Genomic DNA, 10154 nt, shown 5'->3' with positions numbered 1-10154 from the left:
GTCATACCATTTTTTTGGAGACTGTTTTAGCCCATAGATAGCCTTGAAAAGAAAGAAGAGAAAATCCAAATGATCTGGATCTTCAGAACCAGGAGGTTGCTCTACATATACCTCTTCATCCAGCTTTCCATTCAGAAAGGCGCTCTTGACATCCATTTGATAAACTTTAAAGTTTGAAAATGCTGCGAATGCCAGAAATATCCTGATGGCCTCAAGTCTAGCCACTGGAGCATATGTTTCATCATAATCAATGCCTTCAGCTTGAGAATACCCTTTTGCTACCATTCTTGCCTTGTTTCTTGTAACCACACCATCTTCATCTAGTTTATTCCTGAATACCCACCTAGTACCAACAGCTTTCTTGTGTGTAGGTCTAGGTACTAGTTTCCAGCCTTGTTGACTTTCAAACTGATTGAGCTCATCTTGCATAGCAATCATCCAATCTGATCAGTTACTGCTTCTTCAATCTTCTTAGGTTCCATCTCAGAAAGAAATCCTGAGAACAGACACTCATTTTGAGTAGCACGTCTAGTTCTGACTCCAACATCTGGATCACCAATAATCAACTCAAAAGGGTGAGCTTTATTCCAGACAGTCTGTCTTGGAAGATTTGATCTTGATGATTCGCCTTGAAATTCATTGTGATGTTGTGTCCTACTAGATGATCCTTCAGCATCTCCCCCTGAGTTGTTGCCATGTTGACTTGAAGATTCTCCGTCAGTAGCAGTGGTATCTCCATTGTTGCCAAAGTTTCCATCACTATTACCTTGAGTATCATCATGATTAATAGGTTCTTCACCAGCAACAACCTCAGGTTCTTGACCATGTTCTGATTCTGAATCTGACATATCATCAAACTTCAGTTTCTCAGAAGGATCTTCAGTTTGGATACTAGGGAGTTTAGTGTCATCAAATGTAACATTGACACTTTCAGTTACTTTGTGTTGATCAATGATATACACTCTGTATGATCTTCTTCCATATCCAACAAAAATACCCTCATATGCCTTTGCCTCGAACTTACCACGACGATCATCTCCATCCTTGAGCACGAAGCATCTGGCACCAAATACATGAAAGTATTTGATAGATGGTTTCTGTTCATTCAAAATCTCATAAGGAGTTTTCATGAAGTCTTTGTTGATTAGAGTTCGATTCTGAGTATAACATGCAGTATTGACAGCTTTAGCCCAAAAGTACATTGGAAGACCTGATTCACTTAACATCGTTCTTGCAGCTTCAATCAATGTACGATTCTTCCTTTCTACCACTCCATTTTGCTGAGGGGTTCTAGGAGCTGAAAATTGTCTGGTAATCCCTTTGTCTGTACAGAATTCATTGAGAAGTGCATTCTTGAATTCTGTCCCATTATCTGACCTTATTGCTCTAATAGGGACGTTAGAATCTAACTTAATCATCTTGATATGATCAATCACAACTTGTGGTGTTTCATCCTTAGAGTGAAGAAATAAAACCCACGTATACTTGGAATAGTCATCAACTATCACAAGACAGTAACACTTCTTTAACATCGAAAGGACATTAACTGGTCCAAATAAATCCATGTGCAATAATTGCAGAACACCAGTTATGGAAGATGTGTTAGTGCCTCTGTGACTTGCTTTCTTTGACTTTCCTTTCTGGCAAGTCTCATATAGTCCTTCTGGAGAGAATTCCAGCTGAGGCAGACCTCTTACCAATTCTCTTTTTACAAGAGAATTTATTGTTTTAAAATTGAGATGAGAAAGTCTCTTGTGCCATAGCCAACTCTCATCTAACGATGCCTTTGCATAGAAACAATTGACTTCAGGATTGCTTCCAGAGTTCATGTCAGCTACGAACAGATTTCCTTTCCGGATTCCCATTAAGGAGGGTTTTTCACTTTTCTTGTGCAGAATCTGACACTTCAGCTTGTCGAATAAAACATTGTAGCCGTTGTCACAGAACTGACTAATGCTAAGCAGATTGTGTTCAAGTCCTTGCACAACATATACATTTTCAATGATAACATTTCCAGCTAGCAAACAGCCATATCCCTCCGTTAAACCTTTGCTGTTATCTCCAAAGGTAACCACTGGGCCAGCTTTCTCAACCACATTTGATAGCAGGGCTCTATCTCCGGTCATATGTCTTGACGATCCGCTGTCAAGAATCCACACTACCGGTTGTACCTGTTTAATGCCCTGCAATACAAATGGATTAGACCTTCTTCGGAACCCAAGCTTGGCTGGGTCCGGCATATTTGTAAAATTGGCCTTTATCAGGCAAAACAACATTCTTAATTTTAATATTCTCAACGTTCTCAATGACTGAACATTTGACCTTGTGAACAGCCTTGACAAATTTATGTTTAGGCTTAGGCACAAATGTCTCCTTTCTAGCTTTAGGAGGACTAGCAGTCTTAGACCTATCATGTTTTCTATTATTCACATGCTGACGAGGAGTAGTCTTATCATTAGAAATATGCTTACCATTAAAATAAGCATACATCAGATTAAAAGCACAAGACATACAATCAGGATCACCACATGCTTTATGAGAGGGATTAACAATAGGCAACTTATGCATGGTAGACATGGCATTTGTGTTATCCAACTCATGTGTGTCTGAGTTAGTCTCAGTTGCTTTCACAACCTTGACTGGAACTTTTGACACACTTGACTTGGAGACAGCTTTCTCATTAGCATTATCTTCAGCACGGATTTCTTCTTGAATAATAAATGAGGTCTCATCAAATGGTTCAACAATTGATTCTTTATAGAGGGGTTCATCAACACCCTTAAGCACATGTGGTACTTCCCTGCCTTTAGCACATACATGAGGAGGGGAGTTTATGCCTAATTTTCCAATAGCAGCATTGTAATCATAACCTATTCCAGATGTTTGATTAACAGCTTGCTTATTGTAAAACTCTTTGGACTTCGAACAAGAATTAAAGTAAGCCTTAACCTTAGCCTCAAGACCAGTGATCTTGTCTTTGAGAATAGTTTCAAGTTGTCTATAACAGTCAACTCTATTCTCTAGAAAAGACACTTGTTCTTTTAATTTATCTTGATTAATGTGCACAAGTCTTAATTCATTGACCTCTTTCTCAAGGTCTTTGATTTGTTGATTTAACAATTCATTATCACGATGAGCACAATCTAAGGAACCTCCTAGATGATAAACTAATTCAGCATCAGTAAATTTTACCTCTTTTCTTGACGATGAGGTGCTTGCATCACTAGCCATGAGAGCAAGATTCCCAACTTCTTCATCTTCACTGTCAGTATCTTCCCAGCTTCTTCCCTATGCCAGGTAAGCCCTTTCAGATTTACTCTTCTGATTAGAATCGTAAGAGTTCTTCCTAGCTTGTTTTGGCTTCCTGCATTCTGTGGCAAAGTGTCCCAACTCATTGCAGTTGAAGCATCGAATGGTGCTTCGATCAACCATCCTGTTTTATACCCACCACTGCTGGTGTTAGAGGATGAAGATCCACCTTTCTGAAATCTGTTGTAGTTGGACTTGTACTTGAACTTGGGATTCCTTTTGAATCTGACATTTGAGAATCTCTTGACAATCAGGGCCATTGACTCATCCTCCAATTGCTCCAGTTCTTCCAAGGAATAATAATCATCTCCTGATTGATTTGTAGTAGGAGAATCAAATTATGCTACTATCACATTATCTTCAACCTTGGAAGACTGTACCATTCTTTCTGACTGTTGAGATTGTTGTTGATATTGTGGTTGTTCTTGTTGTTCATCAGCTACTAGAGCAGTAGACGTGCTGACCACTCTTCCTTTCCCGTAAACTTCCTTCTGCTGAATTTGCTCCAACTCATAAGTCTTTAACACACCATAGAGCCTTTCCAAAGAAATCTCACTCAGATCTCTTGCTTCTCTTATGGCAGTGATTCTATGTTCGAGATGAGTTGGCAGTGTTAAGAGGAACTTTTTGTTGACCTCCCTGATGGAATAGTATTTACCATTAATGTTCAGGTTGTTGATCAATGCATTGTACCTCTCAAACACTTCAGTGATTCCTTCCCCTGGATTGGATTTAAAGTATTCATACTCAGAGGTTAGGATTTCTAGCTTGTTCTCCCTAACTTCCTCTGTGCCTTCATTAATAATCTCAATAGTTTCCCAGATATGTTTGGAATCTTTACAATTCATCACATGTCTATTCATCAAGGGATTAAGGGAATCTACTAAGATTAATTGAAGGCTAGCATCCAGGGAGGCTTCTTCTATTTCAGCAGGAGAGAAATCCTCAGGATCTTTCACATAAGTTCTCGCTTTGGTGATCACCACATCATTTTCTATTACCTCTGGTTCAATAACCATAGGAATTTTTGGACCCTTCTTTAACACTTGCAAATATTTGGGATTAGCAACTTGTAAAAACAATAGCATCTTCTTCTTCCACATAACATAATTTTCTTTATCGAGAAGTGGAATTTTAACGGTTCCAACTTTTTGTGTAGTCATTATGAATTTTTTGAGTAAATAAAAAATTCAAGAAGTGAAAGAAACACAAAAGTCTAGGATCTAGATTTGTACGCTAATCAGAAGGCTCTGATACCAATTGTTAGGTCCCAATTTGTTTGTAGAAGGGGGGGGTTGAATGCAAACAATACCGTTTAATCGAATAAAATGCGGAATAAAAAGGTGAAACAAAATTCAAGTTAAATAAAACTTTTATTAAACTTGAAAGGTGTTACAACTACGGTATCGGTTACAAGGGATTAATCTCAAATCAATTATTACAAATCTAGAATAAATTCGACATGAACTTTTTCTATTTTTGTAATTAAAAGATCAAATGCTAAATGCGATTTGAGATTAAGTTCTAGGGATTTTAATCCGCTAGATTGATACACAAGAACAAGATAAATAATTCTAGTGGATTGGATTTAACTTTACAATCTAGAATTTTGATCTTGAATAAAGCAGATGAAAAATGAAATAATTTGCTTTTGTTTCTGCTGTGTTCTTGACTCTTGTGTATTCTGTATATTAATGATGCATGAATGTCTTCTGCTGCTTCTTTTAATCCAACAGTCGAGTAGAATGTACTGGCATGACAATCTTTTTGAGCTGGCAAGACAATCAGAATGAACTAGCAAGACTTTCGGTATGACTATCAATTGTCATACCGATTGTCATAGTAGTTCAAAATCAGATTGTCTAACTGAATTAATAAAAGATTTTAATGTAATAAAAAATCTGATAAGACAATCCTTTTGAATTAGCATAACTTTCGGTATGACTATTGATTGTCATACCGATTGTCATACTAATACAATCAGTTGCCTTTTGAATTAATAACAGATTTTAAATCAATTAAAATTCTGAAAAACCTTAATATTAATTCTGAATTAATTAATCAATTAATTCAATTAATAAAATAAATTAATCTTTGCAGATATAATTTATTCTATTAATTAAATTATATGACTTAATTAATTAATAGAGAGTTAATACTAGTCTTGAGCAGCATCCATTCTCCTGTAAAACTTCTGAAAATCACTGAAATATATGAATCAATTCCACCACTTCAGCGTTGACACTCGATGTACTGTCTGGTTCATGAGTGACTAACTTCCGTGATGTTTCTTCACGTCTTGACTTTGATTTTCTTCGGACTAAATCCTTGTAATTAATTGATTCCCTGACGAGATCTCTGTCACTTGATTAAATCCACAATCTTGATTTATATCACTGAGGCTTGATCAATTTCTTGAGCTTCTTCCAGTGAATTAAGTCTTCAAGTCTGTAGATGAATAATGTTTCTTAACCCTTTGACAGATGTTACTTTGTGAGATCTCTCTGACGATAGATCCACTATTTACTTATTACATTCTTATTTGAGTTGAGTTAAATCCTCGAATATACAAATAGGCTATGCCATATGCCTTTCACCATTTGATCAAAAACAAATAACTAAATGAATAAATAAATTCTATTCATTTATTTAATTAAAGATCAAATGATTATTTATTTATTTAATAATAATTATGATATAAAATTAAATAAATAAATGAGTTGAATTACATTTATCCATTTAATGCTCTATCAGTCATTGATTAAAAATAAATACAGTAAATCCTCAGGCTGTACTCCTCAATATCTGCAGGCCTTCCAATCTCTAGGATTTTGTGCCTCGTAATATTACCAGACTCCTCGAGTACAAAAACCACTTAACAATGTGCCTAAAAATAATACTCCATTTCCCTTTCACGGAGCACTGACGTCTAGTGCATGGGTCTGGTTCAAAGACGACTAGTTCCGCTCTTAGGCCTTCGTATTATACCCGTATAAACCACTGCTAAGTCTTCTACCAAATATAACCAACTACACTAGGAATCCTTGAGGTCTCCACACTGATTCTGACAACTGCTTCGAATGACTCCAACCTTATTCCTCCGATGCCTGAACATATTAATGAACTTCATACGGATCGTTGTTAACGTCTTCTTCAGTGCAGCTAACAAAACCTTTTGTGCTTACACCCAATAACCAATCTGTACTGATCCCAGTGGAACATAGATTATTTCAAAGTCCTTGTCCTATGTTGAGTTATCCAAACCAGCATTATTGAGATAAACATACAGCTTCAATCTTACTCAACAATCTCCCCCTATTTGACTGTTACACCTGACGGTCAAATAATAATGGAGAAGCAACAGTTTGGAGGATAACTCAACTAACCTTATCCAAAAAATTTCAACCAGCTTTCAACTTTTAATCCTGGACTTGGAAATAATATTATCTTATATCTATCACACCTTCTATAAACATTCAGTTTCAGCAGAGAACAGATTCTTCTCTCCCTTATGTAAAGTTGCAAATAGATACGTATGTCTTCCAAATACTGTCTTCAATAATCTTCAGATCTTCCCATAAAGCACATAGACAACATTTTGGAACTTGTAACTGAAACTCAATAATCTCTCCCCCTAAGATGAAGAACCCCTTCCTTAGTACAATAAAGTTAAAAATCCTTCTTCTTAGTTACAAAAAGACTATAAGTTCAAAATCTCTTCATAATCTCTCCCCCTTAGTTGAGTAATTCTTCAAAATGTATTCAGAGTAAAACCTTGGGATCAACCAACCAGGTGAAGAGACTATTTGGTAACCATTCCTCACAGTGCAAGTGTGTGATTTCTTTTTAGTGATCTCACATTGTGTTTCACTCCACTCTACACTCAAGTGTTTGTCACTCAGTCTCACAGTGTGTCACTTACTCAAAGCTCCAAACATCCAAGTGTACCTGCAAGAAAATCCTTTTCATAGAAAAGTTACCTTCCACCTTCAAGGATGAAAACTCTCAGTCAAGAGATTCAGAAATGTTCCTTCTGAGAGGGGAAATTAGGATTCTTTTAAGTGGAAGAATTCCTGATATCCCTCAACTTTCATGAAGAAGTATACCTTATAAACTCGTCAGTTGATATATTGAGTCCTCATTTACAAGTTGCTATTTTGACTAAGTCAAAATCGTATCCAAATTTGAATTCTGGGAAGATAACCAATGATCAACGATATGCCATTAGGGATCAAAGTTTTTTTCTGAAGTCTGTGAGGACTTATCAAAGTAACCAACCAAGATCACATGTTCTTATTCAAAATTAGAGATAAAGATTAGGACATGATCCAGGATTTCAACCTATCTCCATTAACCTTGATATGGTTTGACAATGATTGATGCATCAATACCCTCCTTGTGTGTGTGAATCTCACATATGCATTGGAAACATTTTAATCAAGGAGTAGTAACTCTTATACAGATTCCCTGGCTGACAGGCGAATTTCAAATAGATAACATTCTGTTGGGAGAATGCACCTAGTAACTGTTTATATGCCTTTTTCAACTTTATATCCTTTTGAGAGAATACAGATGGGCTTACAGATGTCTCAAGTTATACATACTCCACTTCTTTATAAGAGACAGAGCTGTAGAGTTGACCTTTCCTTCCTTATGTGGTGCTTCTTGGCACTATCTCCCTTATCCTCAACACAACTCCAAAACCATGTGGTAATTTTGTCTGATCACTAAGTTGATATCTCAAGAAAATTAAGTGAATTAGAGCAAAATATGGGGGATGTATCAGAGTAAGGTAATGGAATACTGTTTGAGAGGTGTTTGGTTCTAATGACTTGGGATAGAACCTATGAGGTGTCAGTCAATTCACAGATAGAGGATTCAATGTTGCATTTGACAAAGGAGATTGTTCAATAATCAGCAAAAAGACTGGTGAAATTGCTTTGAAAGGAGCAAGAAAGGGAAGCTTATTTGTTGCAGATTTACACTCAGCAAATAGGGAAGAAATTTGTTACTTCTACACCAAGGCATCTGTGGAGCAAAACAAGCTGTGACACAAAAAGCTCTCTCACCTGAATTAAAAGGCAATCAACACCCTGGTGAAAAAGGAGTTAGTGAGAGACTTTCCAAATCTGGAGTTTGCTCAAAATGAAGTTTGCGAGGCTTGTCAAAAAGGATAAATAAATAGATCAAGTCACAAAAGCAAAACTGTGAATTCTATAAGTGCACCTTTGCAACTTATTCACATGGACCTGTTTGAACAAGTTAATGTCTTATTAATTTTTAAGAAAGAAATATGCACTTGTGATGGTGGATGACTGCTCAAGGTACACATGAGCAGAGTTTATGTATTTTAAGGATGAAACTCCACACATCATTATTGAACAAATCAAGAAGATTGAGAAGCAGGCTGAAAATCAGAATTGTGTGAAAAGATTAAGGAGTGACAATGGCACAAAATTCAGAATGCATCCTTAACTGAATTCTGCAAGGACAAGGGTATTGTTCAAGAATTCTCAGCAGCTAGAACACCTTAGCAAAATGGGGTAGTTAAAAGAAAGTATAGAACCTTGGTTGAGGCTGCTAGAACAATACTGCAAGATGCCAATTTGCTAACAAGTTCTTGGGAAGAAGCTGTAAACACTGCATGCTACACTCAAAACAGATATCTCATCAACAAAAATCTTGGCAAATCACCCTACTCAATCTTATAAAAAAAAAGCCTACTGTGAAGCATCTACATGTGTTTGGAAGAAAGTGCTATGTTCTAAAAGATAACTCTGATTATGTGAAAAAAATTGACTCTAAAATTTTTGAAGCAATTTTTATGGGACATTAATTGGAGAGAACTGCCTACAAAGTCTATGTGATTGAACAAAAGAAAATTATGGAAAGCACATATGTGACTTTTGATGATGACAAGTGTCCAGGCTTGGAATGCCTTGATGAAAATGAAGCTAAAGCCCTAAAATTTGAAAATCTCAACACTGATAGTGATTCTAAAGATGAAGCTGAAGTCAACACAAGTAATAGAATGAATGAAGAGTCTATTGGGAAAGTGAATCATGAGAATAGAAGCTCATATCAAACATCTAAATTTGATAGTACAAACTCAGGGAGAGAAATAGGAGAAAGTTCTACAAGTCATGTCAATGGTGAAGAAAATGTAGAAACTTTAAGTCAACAAAATCATACCAAAAAATGGGATAGGAGTCATACTAGGGAAGCAATTATTGGTGATCCAAATGCTGGTGTAAGGACTAGAAGTGCAACTGCTAATGAATGTCTAAGAAAACTGAGGAAGCTCTACTTGATCCTGATTGGATATCTGCTATGCAAGAGGAACTAAATCAGTTTGAAAGAAACAAAGTTTGGAAGTTGATTCATGCACCAAAGAACAGAAGTATAATTGGAACAAAGTGGGTGTTCAGGAACAAAATAGATGAAAATGGGATTGTAACAAGAAATAAAGCAAGGTTGGTTGCAAAAGGCTACTCACAGGAAGAAGGAATTGATTATGATGAAACTTTTGCTCCAGTTGCAAGACTTGAAGTAACAAGAATCTTTCTTGCATTTGCTGCACACTCAAACTTTAAAGTGTATCAAATGGATGTAAAGAGTGCATTCCTAAATGGCGAGTTAGAAGAAGAAGTTAATGTGCAATAGCCTCCTGGCTTTGAAGATCCCGAGTTTCCAGATTTTGTCTACCAACTTCTAAAGGCTCTCTATAGACTAAAGCAAGCACCTAGATCATGATATTGATAAGAGTTTCTTCTACAAGCAGCATGGTGGTGGTATGATCCTAGGTCAGATCTATGTGGATGATATCATTTTTGGTTCTACTAATG

Source organism: Apium graveolens, chromosome 5 (assembly GCF_009905375.1).
Source record: "Apium graveolens cultivar Ventura chromosome 5, ASM990537v1, whole genome shotgun sequence".
Taxonomy (NCBI): Eukaryota; Viridiplantae; Streptophyta; class Magnoliopsida; order Apiales; family Apiaceae; genus Apium; species Apium graveolens.
Note: the sequence above shows the minus strand (reverse complement) of the source record.